This window comes from Mus musculus, chromosome 19 (genome assembly GCF_000001635.26).
Source record: "Mus musculus strain C57BL/6J chromosome 19, GRCm38.p6 C57BL/6J".
In the NCBI taxonomy this organism is placed as follows: domain Eukaryota; kingdom Metazoa; phylum Chordata; class Mammalia; order Rodentia; family Muridae; genus Mus; species Mus musculus.
The window spans coordinates 25,217,684-25,234,922 of record NC_000085.6 but is presented as its reverse complement, the minus strand read 5'-3'; positions in this window follow the sequence as shown (position 1 = coordinate 25,234,922).

Genomic DNA, 17,239 nt, shown 5'->3' with positions numbered 1-17,239 from the left:
GTGCACAGTTGGGGGGTGTTTGAGTGTATTCAGAAGTACCACTCATTGTACCCTGCAAAGAAACCCCACAGCCATCAGCAGCCTCCCCTCCCCTCCCCTCCCCTCCCCTCCCCTTCCCTCCCCTCCTCTCCCTTCCCCTCCCGTAGCTCCTGGCAACCACTAAACTGTTTACTTTCTGTCTCTAAGGTTTGCCTGGTTTTTGTTTCCTATGAATGAAAACATAGCGATATGAAGGCTCTGAAAGCTGGGGCCTCTTTCCCTTGGAATAACACCTGAAGGTCCATCCAGGCTGTAGGATACCCCATCCCCTCTGCAGCTCCCCGCAGTGAGACAGGACTGGGAATGACCTAAAGAGAACACCAGTCTTTAGAATGGAATGGTTCACAGAGGGAGGCAATTCTTGGAAGTGCAACATGCAAAAAACAAACAAACAAACAAAAATCAGTGATGTGCTGGTCTTCCAGAGAAATTCTAACCCATCAAACAAGTACTCTGTGCGTGCATAGGTCTTTTTTGTTTGTTTGTTTGGTTGGTTGGTTGTTGTTGTTTTTCAAGACAGGGTTTCTCTGTGTAGCCCTGGTTGTCCTGAAACTCATTCTGTAGACCAGGCTGGCCTTGAACTCAGAAATCCGCCTGCCTCTGCTTCCAAGTGCTAGGATTAAAGGTGTGCACCACTACTGCCCGGCACGAGCACAGGTCTTAATACTGCTATGTAGGAAGGCTGAATCACATAAGGGAGCAGAGAGGAGTGGCCCACCTGACTGCCTCGGTTCTCTCCTATGCCAAGTGCTGAGCTCACACTGTGTACGGTACCTTGCCTCTCACTCATAAACATTAAGAAGCCCAGGCAATGGCTGCAAGAGTCCCGATGCTGTTAGAAAACAAGGTGATCACTATCTAAATGTGGAAAGAAAAGAGGACCCAGCACAATGCTCAAGAGAGTATGGCAGCCCCGGTGCCTGCTCCCTGGAAATAAGTGTGTGAAACCCTGAAGAAAAAAAAAATTAGAATTTATCGCATCCCGGGTAAGTTTTATATGTTGCTAATGGACAGAACCCTAGTTCAGGAATATTGTGCTAAGTATAATCTTTAGGCATAATTATAGTCATTATATTATTGTGGCTGCTATCAAATATTTATAGAACATCAAAAGGTGTATGAAAGGTGTATGATAATACCGGGATCCTAAGTAGAGGGATTATGTGTACAAGCCTGTCCCTGCACACTTGCTTCATTTAGAAATATCATTTACCAAGTACTCACTGAGTGAGGGCCTGTTCTGCGTAGAGTGCTAGCAAGGCTTGATCCAGGAAACTTGACATCTTTTTTTTTTCTTTTTAGATTTGTTTATTATTATACATAAGTACGCTGTAGCTGTCTTCAGACACACCAGAAGAGGACGTCAGATCCCATTACAGGTGGTTGTGAGCCACCATGTGGTTGCTGGGATTTGAACTCAGGACCTTCTAAGGAAGAACAGTCAGTGCTCTTACCCACTGAGCCATCTCACCAGCCCCCGAAACTTGACATCTTTAAGGGGCATTGTGTACACATGTATGTGTATATGTGTGTGTGTAGACATAGCTGCAATGCAGAGTGTGCATGTAGACATAGCTGCAATGCAGAGTTTAGCTTAGAAGCCATGAAATGTTATCCATAATACTAGAATAGAGCTGAGCTGTGGTGGTTTACACCTCCTTTAATTTCAGCACTTGGGAGGAAGAGGCAGGTGGATCTTCTGGCCAGAGTGGTCTACAGAGTGTGTTCCAGGACAGCCAGGGCTACACAGAGAAACCTTATCTGAAAAACAAACCAAACCAAAACAACAACAACAAAAAAAAAAACCCACAAAAACCCCACAAACAATAGTATGTGTGTGTGTGTGTGTGTATATATATATGTGTGTGTATGTATGTATATATATGTATGTATGTATATATATATACATACATACAATAGTATATATATATACACACACACACATACAATTGAATATATATATATATATATATGTATATATATATATATATATATATATATATCCAAATAGAACCCTGCACATGGTGTTTTTCAGCTTTGTATTACTGATAAAATACCCAAGAAGGGGAGGAGAGATGGCTCAGTAGTTAAGAGCATCATTTAAAATTACACACACAAAAAGAAGAAGAAGAAGAAGAAGAAGAAGAAGAAGAAGAAGAAGAAGAAGAAGAAGAAGAAGAAAACAAAAAAGAAAAAATTTACATACACATATATGTATGTGTGTATAATATTGGATAAATTATGGATAAAATTAAGCCGGGCGTGGTGGCGCACGCCTTTAATCCCAGCACTTGGGAGGCAGAGGCAGGTGAATTTCTGAGTTCGATGCCAGCCTGGTCTACAGAGTGAGTTCCAGGACAGCCAGGACTATACAGAGAAACCCTGTCTTGAAAAAAAAGAATTATGGATAAAATTATGCAGCAGAAGTTTACTTCTGTGCTTGATGTAGGCCAGATAGCCTCCCCTGTGAGGAAGTCATGAATATTACAAACAGCGTGGAAAAGACAATAGGAGATCCGGGTGTTGAACTCTTTGCAGGAAGCCAGGAAGCCTGTGGCAGGGGCTGGACTGGAACCCGGGCTGCTGGAAAGTAGAGTCAGAACTCTGATCACTTTCAGCTGGCGCGCTTGCTCATTAGGTCAGTGCTGTGGTTTCAGACTTCTGCTTTCATTTGGTTGGTGATAATGATGTTGTGCTGAGCCCTGGCACCAGAACTACCTTCCGCTTGGCAGGGCAACGCCGACCCAGGGAGCTTTTGGTCTTGACCTCACAGCACTGTCCTCAAATTCAGCAGTTTCCCAACTAGGCCTTCCTTTGAGACTCAGAGCCTTTCCGGGGAGGGGGTGGGGGCGGGTAGGGAGGAGCAATCTTCCCTCCAAGGGAGGCAGGGTCCTACGACCTGGTGGGGTGGGGATGAAGGTCGCTACCACACATTCAGTGGAGGATAATCACTTCTGAGGCCTAATAAGGAACGCTGCTGCTCAAGAAACCTGTTGCCGAGGGGACATTGAGTTCTTCACCCTGTTTCTACTGATTGACAGGAAGCGCCCTAAACGAGGCTTTAGCATCAATCATGTTTACAGCGTCTTACTGTGTCTTGTGTGTAGCTCTCTTAAATCAGGTTCTGTGGTTGTCCTATTGTTTGTTTTCCTCTTTTTTTTTTTTTTTTTCTTCAGTTCTGAGGATCCTATGTTGGGTGAACTACAGCCTCAGCCCAGCACTCAGATGAGAGAGAAGTCACAAGCCAAGAATAACAAGGTGCCTGCCTGATGGTTCTGAAAGTGTCAGGAAGGTGGATGGTGTTGGAGGTGGGTCCGCACAACCGAGGAATCTAAAGCCAGTTAGATGAACGACGGCGCTCTGCTCCTAGGGTCTGATATTCTCTCTCTCTCTCTCTCTCTCTCTCTCTCTCTCTCTCTCTCTCTCTGTGTGTGTGTGTGTGTGTGTGTGTGTGTGTGTGTGTGTGTGTGTGTGTGTTTTAATGTGTTTGTTTGGTCTGGTTGCTTTTCAAGACAGGGTTTCTCTTTGTACACCCCCACCCACCCCCACTCCCGGCTATCCAGAAACTCGCTCTGTAGACCAGGTTGGCCTCGAACCCAGAGATCTGCCTGAGTGCTGGGGTTAAAGGCACGGACCACCAGCAGAGGCTTTTCATGAGTGCTGTGCTCAGAGGAGACCTGGTATGTATAACACAGAGCTCAGTTTGAACAAAGAAAGCCCAAGTCATCTTTTCTCTTCAGACCACAATTGTCAACTCTGACAAAGCACAGGCAGGGGAGGGGCAGAGACTCATTGGCTGGGGACAATGGCTTGAGTTCAGGGGTACCCTCACTGAAATTCTGCTTTGACACTCACAACCATGGAAGTTATTTATAGGCCTTTTCCAAGGCCCTATTGTCTGCTGTGGTTTCTATAGTTCTCTAGGAAACACACACAATTCTATGAAGCCATTATTACTGTCTAAACAAATAAGTTCACTCAGTCCCCTTCACTGCCATAGGTCCCCTGAAAGGTCACCCACTTATCTAACCCTTGTGTGTATTCAATATTTGCTCATAGCTGTGTACTTTAGGAGTTCTCTGTGTTGCCTTCTATGTATCTAAGAGACCTGGTCTACTGAACTCTTAGTATGCTAGCCAGCTAACTTGCAACATTTTTAAGTATGACAGTTACTATTTTGAAAAGCTGGAAATAATCCAGACAGCCTGCCATAGAGAATGTTAGCTGTAGGATAACATAGCAAAAAGGCAGAACAATATACAGCCAATAGAAATGCTAAGAACCCTGCATGGGGTGTTTGTCAGCTTTGCATTACCTAAGAAGGGGAGGAGAGATGGCTCAGTAGTTAAGAGCACGGGCTGCTCTTCCAGAGGACTCAAATATGATTCCCAGCAGCTCACAACCATCTGTAAATTCATTTCTAGAGGAACCAATGCCCTTTTCTGGCTTCCATAGGTACCAGGCACACATTGGTACATAGACATACATGCAGGCAAAACACTCATACACATTCAATTAAATTTAAAGAAAATTAAACGCCTAAGAAAAGTCAGGTTAAGTGCTGGGGAGGCCGCTCAGTCAATCACACATGTTTCATAAGCACAAAGACCTGAGTTTGGATATCAAGCACCCATTTAGAAACCTAGATATAGGGCTGGTGAGATGGCTCAGTGGGTAAGAGCACCCGACTGCTCTTCCAAAGGTCCAGAGTTCAAATCCCAGCAACCACATGGTGGCTCACAACCATCTGTAATGAGATCTGACTCCCTCTTCTGGAGTGTCTGAAGACAGCTACAGTGTATTTACATATAATAAATAAATAAATATTTTAAAAAAAAGAAAGAAAGAAAAAAGAAACCTAGGTGTAGCAGTGCACACCTATGAGCCTAGCAGTGAGGAGGCAGAGACTTGGAGCTCACTGGCTAGCCAGCCTAGTTGAATCAGTAAGTGTATATTCACTGGTATTTGTACATATGTTCAGTTTATAGGCACTCTATTCCTCAATCTTTCTCCACCTTACTTAAATTTTTTAAATTATTATTTTATTTCACAGGACCTAGGTTCAATTCCCAGCACCTACATTGTGTCTCAAAACTATTCCAGTTCCAAAAGGCCCAAGACCTACCTCTTCTGGACTCCTTAGACAGTGAGCATGTGTATGGTGGTGCACAGACATACCAGCAGCCAAAATACCCACACATGTATAATTCTTCAAACATTAATTTAATTTTATTATTTATTTATTGATTGATTGATTGATTTATTTATCTTTTGGTTTTCCAAGTAGGGTTTCTCTGTGCAGCCCTGGCTGTCCTGGAACTCACTGTAAACCAGGCTGGCATCAAATTCACAGAGATCCATCTGCCTCTGCATCCTGAGTGCTGGGATTAAAAGCATGCACCTTTCAACTAAAATATAATCTATTCGTGTAGCCATAAATGATCCCAGCACCCCACAGTTTCAGACAGACACCATTCCCAGGGTTCTCAGATGCAGAACCCTCAGCTGTATGCTGAAGGTTTCTTCCTCAGGGTGCTCAGGAAACTGCATTTGTGGCTTTTGTCATCTGGAGGCTTGACAAGAGCTGATAGATCCAGTTCCCAAAAGGGCTCTGACTCATACATGGTTAGGGTCTTGTCAAGTGGGCTGTTCCTTAGGGGCTTCCCTGTGGGTTATTCATGGCTTAGCAACCGGATCCCCTAGAGCTGGCCTGGAGAAAGGCTGGGACAAAAGATGTCAGTGACCAGAATGGTAGCTGTAATGCCTTCCATCTCCTGTGACCCACCTCAGAAGTAGTATACTGCCACAGCTGTCATATCCTATGGTCACCTGGAAAAATCATGGCATGATGCGGCATGAGACTACTTGAAGACAAAGGTCATTGGGGGCCACCTAAAAGGCTGGGCTTTCAGGCTTCTACTACCTTTTTTGCTTAAAATCATGTTTTTACCACAAATGTACATTTGTAAAATAGTTGTTTGAAAATACCTAATCCTGGGGCTGGAGAGATGGCTCAGCAGTTAAGAGCACTGACTGCTCTTCCAGAGCAGTCCTGAGTTCAAATCCCAGCAACCACATGGTAGTTCACAACCATCGGTAATGAGATCCGATACCCTCTTCTGGGATGTCTGAAGACAGCTACAGTGTACTGACATATAATAAATAAATACATCTTAAAAGAAAGAAAAAAGAAAGAAAATATCTAATCCTTCTCCTTACAAATTTCAAGCAACGATGATACTTAGTGCCCAGCACAGTCTTCTGCCTGCACCTGTTAAGGAGGCTTTCACAGCCTAGAACTTGAGGTGCAAAGCAGGGTAAGTAACCGGTCCATGGATCCCTACCCCATAGGGAGTGACATCAAGACAGGAACAAAGCCATTTCCTTACCTGCACAGGTTGTCATCACCAAGTGTACTGATACCCTGTAGGCACAGGGTTTGAATTAACCTGTCAGCCTGTCCATGCCTTGAAAACTGAGAATCACCATTCCAGGTAAGTAGCTTTGAGTTTCTCCACAGTCCCAGAATAAATAAAATTCAATTGCAAGTTAGACTCACGGTCATGGGGTCTTTTACCAATGAGTATGGTAGTTGTAAGTGTCTGGCTTTTCTTGCCTCTCATCTCACTAGCCACATTCCCACCCCTGATTGTTCCTGGAATCTTCCAAACATGCTCAGGACATGTTCTCTTGCCTCGGGTCATCTGTGTCTGGTGTTTCCTTCCTCCAGATCAGCATGTTCTTCCTGTCCTTAAGTGCCACCTTCACAGACAAGCCACTGTCATTCTCTATTGAAAATTGGCATTCTAGGGGCTAGAGAGATGGCTCAGAGGTTGAAAACACTGGCTGCTCTTCCAGAGGACCCAGGTTCAATTCCCAGCCTCCACATGTCAGCTCACAACTGTCTGTGACTCCAGTTCCAGGGGATCTGACACCCTCATATAGACACACATGTAGGCAAAAATGCTAATGTGCATAAAATAAGAATAAATAAATCATTAAAAAAAGAGAGAGAGAAAGAAAATTGCCATGCCAGCTCTTTGCACAGTTTTTCTTTTCTCTTCCTGTCTCTATAGTAATCATCACCATCCAGATAATAATTCACTTAGAGTGTTTCTATCTGTCTACACCAGCATGGGCCATCTACATGGGCAGGGGCTTGGGTCAGTTTTGACAGTGTTGCTCAGTTGAAAATGGAATTGTCGCTCTCTATTTGGGCTGCACCTCCTTAACTCTAACTATGGGGCTACCTATCTATCTTGATATACTTACTAACTGCCATGTCTGTCTATTTAAAACAAAACAAAACAAAACAAAACTAGACGACGTGTACTAAGAGTGTCTAGAAACCACCCAAGACCTGGAAACAAAAGCTTCTTTAGCCTAGAACAGAGATAAACCAGATGCAAAGTGAATTATTTCCTCTGCCCGGGAAATGGGCCCATCCCTTGGCACAGTGGCCCTACAAAACTGAGCAAATGTTTATCTTTGACATCAGAAGAAGTCAGTTAGGCAAATGGCCTTTCATGATGAGTGCAATGAAAGACTTCCTTCCTTTATTTATTCTGGATAATCTATTAAATTTTAGTATGGGTTTATGCTCCCAGACATAGAAGCATTGTTTGCTAGAAGGTCAGCATTGATTGTCCCTCTGCCTAGTCCTGTGTATTAACTATAATCTTAGTTAGTTCTGTATGCCAGTATGCTATCTGACAGTGTAGTAAATGTCTTCTTGCCAGAGCACTTTCTTCAAGCCATCTACTCAGATCAACTATAGTAATACTGGCTAAGTTTCATTGTGTGTTATGTGTTAGGAGTTGCACCTGTGTTCTTTCTAATGCATTCTTCAGCTCTACATGAAACATGGTATAAGGTTACTGCTATGGTTTGTATATGTTCGGCCCAGGGAGTAGCACTATTAGAAGGTGTGGCCATGTTGGAGTAGGTGTGGCCTTGTTGGAGTAGGTGTGCCACTGTAGGTGTGGGCTTTAAGACCCTCATCCTAGCTGCCTGGAAGTCAGTCTTCCTTCAGATGAAGATGTAGAATTCTCAGCTCTGGCTGTACCATGCCTGCCCAGATGCTGCCATGTTCCCACCTTGATGATAATGGGCTGAACCTCTGAACCTGTAAGCCAGCCCCAATTAAATGTTGTCCTTGTAAGAATTACCTTAGTCATAGTGTCTGTTCACAGCAGTAAAACCTTAACTAAGACAGCTATGTAGCCCAGTAGCCCAGTAAGGTAAGCAATTTATCCCAGTCACACAGTTGTAGCTAAGGCTCAAATCAAGAGCATCTGTCTGGTTCCTAACTCTGGGCCCAATTCAAGGTGTTCTCTGGCTCTGGTTATCTGTCCAGGAAGTTGGCCTTATCTGGTTGTCTTTATGCAAGTTCCCAGCAGCTAAAGACCATTGGTTATGTGCCGATGCCACAGAGTTAACGTCTCGTCTTTCTGAGACTGAGTTTAACTGGCTGTTGTGTGTTTCATCGAGCAGTAGTATAGAAAGACTTAGGTCAGTGCTTTTTTTGCTTGGTGGTTCCCAACAAGGAGTGCTTGATAAAAGCAGCCATGAAGGCTTTTCCAAAATACACATACAGGTTATACCCCACGCTACATCAGGATGCCAGATTAGACCCAGGCCTTTGAACTATAAAAGGTTTCACTTATTTATCCTTAAAATAAATGTGTATCTGCTGAGTGCGTGTCTTAGACCAACAATCTTTGTAGTCCTTGGAGACAGCACAAAACCAAACAATGGAACAGCAACAAGAGTCTACCCTTGGGGATCTTGCTAGATATGACCCTAATCCTGGCCGTCAGCTTGACACATCTGGACAAGTGAAGTTAAACTAAGGGGTCGCTTGCATGGGGTTGGTCTGTGGACATGTCTGTGGGACATTTTCTTGATTGCTAATTGCTGTTGGAGGGCCCAGTACACTGTGGGCAGATCCACCGTGGGCAAGTGGTCCTGGGTTGTATAAGAAAACTGGCTTAGCATGGGCAGGAATAAGCAAACCAACAGGCAGCATTCTCCATGGCTCCTGCTTCAAGTGTCTGAATTGAGTTTCTGTTCCTGCCCTAGCTCCTTCAATGATGGTCTGAGAGCTGTAAGATTAAATAAACTCTGTCTCCTCCCCTCCCAAGTTGGCTTTAGTCATGGTGTTTATCACAGTGACCAGTGCAAATGAGAACACCATGGCCACTCCAACGTTCATCTGAATTCAGAAACAATGGATTGAAAACCAGGATTGAAAGATGGCTCGTAGCCGGGCAGTGGTGGTGCATGCCTTTAATCCCAGCACTTGGGAGGCAGAGGCAGGTGGATTTCTGAGACTGAGGCCAGCCTGGTCTACAAAGTGAGTTCCAGGACAGCCAGGGCTACACAGAGATACCCTGTCTCGAAAAACAAAAACAAAAACAAACAAAAAAATTAAGAAAAGAAAGAAAGAAAGGAAGAAATGAAGAAAGAAAGAAAGAAAGAAAGAAAGAAAGAAAGAAAGAAAGAAAGAAGGAAAGAAAGAAAGAAAGAAAGAAAGAAAGAAAGAAAGAAAGAAAAAGAGAGAGAGAGAAAAAGAAACACTGGGGAGGTTGAGGCAGAAGAATTACCATGAGTTATAGGCTGCCCTGAATTATATAGTAAGTTCCAGGCTAGCCTGGGCTATAGAGAACCTGTCTCAACAACAATTAAAAAAAAAAAAAACAAAAACAAAAACCTAAAAACAAAACAAAGCAAAAAAACAAGAGACAATAAGATATGATTGAGCATTCTTTTTTTAAAAAAAAAGAATTATCTATTTTATGAATATTTTATGAGTAGCTGTCTTCAGACACACCAAAAGAGAGCATGGAATCCTATTACATATGGTTTTAAGCCACCATGTGATTGCTGGGAAATGAACTCAGGACCTCTAGGAGAGCAGTCAGTACTCTTAACTGCTGAGCTATCTCTCCAGCCCATGAGCACTCTTATTTTACATTTCATAGAAATTGAGTCAAAGACGGTGCCACATTCAAGATAACAGAGGGGCTGAAGGTCTAGTCCGCAACTCTAGTCTAGAGTTCACTGTAAAGAACAATATTCCGACCTCATCTCTGTTTTCTGCCATACTCTCCTTGGAATGTTTTACTATATCTCAAATAATAATCTTTGGTTTGCAAATTGTGGGCCCAATTTGCTATACCATTTTTACAATGATAACATAGTACTTCTTGTGATTTCAGATGTTGACAGTAGCCACAGATCATCCTGCCCTCAAACGCAAGTGGCAGTCATAACTGCACTTCACTTTCACAAGACCATTTATACTGTTCACATTGCATCATTCTTCATCACACGGGCTCTTTCACTCCCCCAGTGATGCTGGGCATGAGTCAGAGATGATGTCACTTCAGCCCTTGTACAGTTGACATAACAGGTTAACTGATGTTGCCAATGGCATACAATTTGTAAGTGGCAGAGATGGGACTCAAATCCAGGGTTTCTGTCTCTGAATTGGAATAAAATACTCTAAAAAGTGAATGGAAATTTGAGTTAACTCTTTTTATTCTTTTTTCCAGCAGACATGGGCAAAAAAAGGTGGATACAAAAATTCAGAAATTGCTGCTGTAGTTTACAGGGTCATCTGTGGATTCTAGGCTTCTGTAACCGAAAAAAAAAAATATTTATTGTATTCTATGTGTGTGAGTGGGTTTGCTTACTTGTAGGTTTGTGTATCACATGCATAGTCTGCATAGGGAAGCCAGCACAGAGCACTGGGTCCCTTTGGACTGGAATTACGGACAGTGTGAGCAGCCATGTGGGTGCTGGGGATTGAACTTGGGTCCTTTGGAAAATCAGCTCTCAACCATTGAGCCATTGCTCCAGCATCTTCCACAGGCGTTGCTTTATTCTGAGTAATGGTTCCTGTGGTGGTTTGAATAGGAATGGCTTCCACAGGCAGATTTGAATGATTGGTCATTAGGGAGTGGCGCTACTTGATAGGGATTAGGAGGTGTGGCCTTTCAGGGTGGGTGTGGTCTCGTTAGAGGAAGTGTGTCACTGGTTGTGTCCTCTAGGGTTTTAAATGCTCAAGCTGAGCCCAGTTTCTCTCTCTCTCTCTCTCTTTCTCTCTCTCTCTCTCTCTTTCTCTCTCTCTCTCTCCCCCCCTTCCTGTTGCTTGTTGAACCAGATGTGTCTAGATGTAGAATTCTCTCTCTCCCTCTCTCTCTTTCTCTCTTACCTACCTCTGCAGTACCATGTCTGCCTAAACCACCATGCTTCCAGACATGATGATACTATACTAAGACCCTGTTTAAAATTAGGTAAGTAGATGCTACTACTCCTTAAGGCCCAAGGACCAAAGTTGACCTTTGACCAGTACAGGCTTCTAGAGCCTCTCTAAACACACCTGGGCCTGCTGTAAGCCAAAGCACGGACGGAGACACTGCTGTCCTGGGAGGCCTGAGCTCTGCTTTTCTCTGGATGCAGGTCTCAAAGCAAAGAGGAAGGCCATAGAAGTGGTCTGGACCATGTGCTGGACTCTTATTGTAGAGAATACTGAGAAAGTCTTTAGGTGTGTTAACACGGAAGGGAAAAAAAATCACAGGGTATGTGTGTGTATGCGTGTATATATATATATATATATATATATATATATATATATATATACACACATGCATATATACAAGTAACATTATACAGATGAAGCAGGTTGTAGTTACATATTTAGGTCTGTGTGTGTGTGTGTGTGTGTGTGTGTGTGTGTGTGTGTGTGCAACAATTGAAGAAGTAGAGGCCATGACTGAGAGAGAACAGGGTGGAATGCATGGGAAGGGTTGGAGAGAGAAGACAAGAGAAAAAAAGTCACCATATTTTTATGATTTATTAAATTTTTAAAAAGCAGGTTCTTGTCCCTTGTCTGGCTCCCAATCAGTGTTTGCAGGGCTAAATTTGAGGACTCTCAGAGTTTGCAGGAATGTGGTCACAGGCTATGGTGTGTCCCATGCTATCTTCCTGTGACCTGCTACCAGCCTAGCACTCCGAGAATATGGATCAGAAACAAAACAAATTTTCTGCCCCTCACCTCGAGATAGGGTCTGCATTCACTTGACTTTAGTTCCACCCCCTTATTAGGGCATTTGACTTGGTGAGCCCTGATATGAGCCCTGCACCCTCCACATTCCAGGGTCTTCCCCAACAATGTCTCTGTGCTTTGAGTGTTGGGGGGGGGGGAAGCTTAGGAGCTGGAAGCTCGGACTGAAACCCGTCCCCTGGTCAAAGCCACGCTGAGAAGAACTCACTGAGGGGAACCCGCTACATATTAACCACTTGAAAGCCTCTGGCAGCTGGCTGGCTTTTCACTGCCCAGTGCTTTGCCCAATCCCAAGTGGAATGTCACAAGGTTGCAAGCAAGCCTTTTAGGTACCTTTCACAACAGGCTCTGGGGGAAGCTGTGTAACTCCAGCAGCACTGGACCATGGTTCCCTGAATGTGACACTGGCATCCCTCCCAGGGCTGCAGTGTTAGAACCATGCTGTCCATTCACCCCCCCCTCCCCCTCCCCCCCATCCCCCTCAACCCTTGAAAGTGAGCTCTCTTGGATACCTTGGGCTAACCTGACATGTCCCTGTTTAGCATACTACGGTTGACTGAGAACCAGCACCTCAGAAGGCTGCAGTTTGGGTCCACGACAGATCTGAGTTGATCTTTATCTCACAGGGCCCTTGAGGCATAGACATTTTCATCACTTCACGGGGCACGATGGGAGTCCTTGCCTGAGTGCACAGGAATGCTAACCCAGCAATTATTTACCAGGTGAGACGTGGGCTCTGTGTTTCTGTGTTGCTCTGCCTCTGTCAAGTGTCTGCTTCTGGGTTTGATGGAGTGAATTCTAAGCCTGTTTTAACCTGATGACGAGAACAAGAATCCCGTCTGAAGGGAAGAGTATGTCCATGCCACTGAGCATCTGGAGAAATGGGTGTGTAATAAATCACTGTGAACATCAGTTGGATTTACCAGGGGCTCAGTTATTTTCCTGCAAGTGGGGACAGGAGAAAAGAGCAGTGGCTCCTGAATTCTGCCAAGTATGTCTTTTTTGGAAAGCTGAGGTCCAAAGACCCTGGGCTGTCACCCTGAGGAGCTAGAAGCGTCCTATCTGGGAAATGGAAGACATCTGTATCCCGTTCCTTCCTTTCAGCCATAGTCATCACAAAAACCAACTTTTCTTTAAAAACAAAAACAAAAACAAAAGTAAAGCAACCTGCTTCTCTATATGTGTGTGCTTTCTTAAGGCTTGGTGTTCTGCAGTTTGAACTGATTCACTGTCGGAGGAGAGGGTTGGCCGGTCAATGCAATAATGGCACGGTCACCATCAGCTCCCACCCAACCCTGGTGGCCTCTTTGACATTAGGGAAATTACCTATCACAGTTAAATATTTGTTACTGAGGTAAACAATAAACACAAATTTTCTTCTGAGAAAACTAAAATAAGTCTACATAAAATAGTTTTTTTTTTTTTTCCAGACAGGGTTCTTCTATGTAAATAAAAGAATTTTAGATGGTATGATTTAAAAGTGCTAAATTGGGGCTGGAGAGATGACTTAACAATTAAGAGTGCTTGCTGCTCTCCCAGGGGACCTGAATTCAGATCCCAGCATCCATGTCAGACAGCTGAAAACCACATGCAACACCAGGTCCAGGACATCTAATACCCTTTTTGGGGTTCTACAGGCACTAGCAGGCACACATAAACACACATAAACACACACACACACACACTTAAAAAAAAAAAAAAAAGCAGTGAGCTGGTGGTATCAAGTCCATGCCGTGGGTCTTGCCTCTCTTTGAGCAAATTCTCCTGTCATATTCTTTCCACAAAAGAAGAGGAGAATTGACCCAGGGAGGACTATAGTCCTCAGCTCTTTAGTCAGTGATCCAATCTGAGCCCTACTGAAGGCTGTCCTCCCTCTTTGGTGAGAATCACATGATTGACATGTATATCTGTAGGCAGTATGGCCTCCAATATACGGAGAAGCCCCAAAGACTGAGAAGTGAGGAGCTGTAGTGACAGAGTCCCTGGCCTCCAGCCCAGCTCTTACAGGTCAACGGGCAACCCCAGTGATTTCCACAGACTCCCTTCTCCTCCTAAGATCCTGACAGCTGACTTTCTGGCTTGCAAATGCAAGAATTTTGACTGACAGCTTACCAGTCATTGGCCCTGACAATTAGAGGACCACCACAGCAGCACAGATGAGTGATTTTGAAGAATTTTATAAATAATAATAGACATTAAACCACGTGAATGATATGCTTTACAGCAATTAGTTAATTAATGATTAACTAGTGTCTTAGTCAGGGTTTCTATTCCTACACAAACATCATGACCAAGAAGCAAGTTGGGGAGGAAAGGATTTATTCAGCTTACACTTCCATGCTGCTGTTCATCACCAAAGGAAGTTAGGACTGGAACTCAAGCAGGTCAGGAAGCAGGAGCTGATGCAGAGGCCATGGAGGGATGTTACTTATTGGCTTGCTTCCCCTGGCTTGCTCAGCCTGCTCTCTTATAGAACCCAAGACTACCAGCCCAGAGATGGTCCCACCCACAAGGAGCCTTTCCCGCTTGATCACTAATTGAGAAAAATGCCTTGCAGCTGGATCTTGTGGAGGCATTTCCCCAACTGAAGCTCCTTTCTCTGTGATAACTCCAGCCTGTGCCAAGTTGATACACAAAACCAGCCAGTACAACTAATAAACTGAATTTGCCGTACTACAACTTGAACCCAAGGCCTCACAAATTCTAGGCAAGTGATTTATCACAGTAATTTTTCCTGGCCAGTGGTTAAGATCTGGCCAGATATTATCTGGCCCCTTTTCTCTCTCTGTTTTTTGAATAATTTCTTTTTTTGTTTGTTTTTGTTTTGTTTTGTTTTGTTTTGTTTTTGTTTGAGACAGGGTTTCTCTGTGTAGCCCTGGCTGTCCTGGAACTCACTTTGTAGACCAGGCTGGCCTCAATCTCAGAAATCCGCCTGCTTCTGCCTCCCAAGTGCTGGGATTAAAGGCGTGCGCCACCACGCCCGGCTTTGAATAATTTCTTACTTCTATTTTTTTATGTATAAGTGTTTTGCCTAAGTGTATGTATGCCACTTGTGTGCCTGCTGCCTATGGAGGCCCGAGGTGAGCATCAGATCTTCCGGAAATGGAATTCAGACAGTGTGAGCTGCCATGTGGGTGCCGGAAATGGAACCCGAGTCCTCTGAAAGAGCAGCCAGAGCTCTTTAACAGTTCAATATCTCTCCACCCCTCCATCATACCCTTTTTTAGTCTTCCATTTTGAGAGTCTTGATAAGTTGCCCAGGTTGGTCTTGAACTCACTGTGTAGCGCACGATGACCTGGAACTTGTAGTAATCCATATCCATCATCCTCCCACAGCGCTGAGGCTGGACTGAGAGCCAGCATATCCAGCTACTCAAGAGAATGAACGAGAAGGAAAGGAACCTTCAGACTGGAGTCAGTTGTGCAAAGTCAACACGACTCATTCGGTTACTTGAGGGCTTTGATGGCCAGGGCACAGGCCAGAGAAAGGGATGTGGCAAGGGAGAAGGCAAGGCTCATTAAGGACATGGGGAAGGGGCCTGTCACCCAAGGGTCTGCTGAAAGTTGCCCCCTGGCTTAGAGTCAATGATTCTAAGTCGAGCAGCAAGGTTTGCTCTGAAGTTTGCTCATACAGCGGCAGACTTCCTTTTAGAGGGAGCCTTCCAAGGAGAACACATACAAATAGCCACAGACTCAGCTTACAGCCTGATGCCCTCCCATTTTCTGGGAATAAGGCTATAAACTTTTGTTTATACTAAAAACACCTTTGCTTTCTCACCAGCCTCTGAGACCTAGGGTTTTTACCTTATCAGGTTTAGGACTGTAATCCTGCCCAGGGCAGCTCAGAAACCCCCACCCCCCCTACCCCCACCCCATGATCTCATTAAGATCCTTAGCAAGCCTTTGAGATGCACCTTCAGAAGCCACCCAAATCCTGTGTAAAGAGACTCCTGGAGGCCCTCCTCCTGAGAAGCCCACACCCACATGCAGCTGTGCAATTGCAATTAGCACCTCCTGCTAATTCCTGTGCTTGAATCTATGCTACGGCCTCTTCTTAAACAACTCCAACTCTGCCGCCTTAGACTAGCTGGCCGGATGTGCTTTTTTTTTTTTTTTTAGATTTATTTATTTTATGTATGTGAGCATACTGTAGCTGTCTTCAGACTCTCCAGAAGAGGGCATCAGATCCCATTACAGATGGTTGTGAGCCACCATGTGGTTGCTGGGAATTGAACTCAGGACCTCTGGAAGAGCAGTCAGTGCTCTTAACCACTGAGGCATCTCTCCAGCCCCCATATATATATACTTATTTATTGAGGGGTCAGGGTACACAGCACTAATGCTGGGGACAGACGGCAGCTGTTATTCTCTCCTAGCCACTATGTGGGTTCTAGAAATTGAACTCAGGTCGTTAGGCTTGGCAGCAAGTCTCTACCGACTGAGCCATCTAAGTGGCTCTGCTCCTGAATGCTCCTGAATGCTTTTTCCTTTGGGGAAGTCACATGACTTCTCCTGAGTGTGGAGGTGTCTACAAAGAACTCCTCTGGCTGCTATAGACACAGTGTGGTGCTGTGCCTCCAGCTCCTGCCCAACTGCTGCAGACAGGGTCTCCCAAGTTTTTTTGTGAGACAGACTCAGGGGTCTGATCTCAGGGGCCAAAGCCAGTTTCCTTAGCGCCATACTCAGGTAAGTCCCCTTTGATCTTACTGAATATGAACTTGGGCTGCATTGCAAGGGTGACCAAGTGCGATGATCCTGAGGGAGGTTACATAAGCCAAGGGGAAACTGAGGCAGACTCTATTGTGACTGAAGGCTGAAGCAACTGAAGAACTGTAATTAGGAAAACCTCACTCACATAGTTGCTCAAATAGCAGAAAAGGAGGCTATCCCAAGCCACTTGGGGCCAACGTAGCCGACCCAAACCATCAGCAACAATTCTTTAGATCATTGTCACAGCATCTCTGTGCCATGTGCTTTGCAAACTTGGCCATTCCCATCATGCACGTGATGCCAGGACATAGCCAAGGACCCCATGGAACAACAGAAAGAGGAATAAGTCCTACTATTTTACCCTACATTTCCTACTGTCCTAGTTTGCTGCCCTATTACTGTAATAGCCCAGCTCCGGGA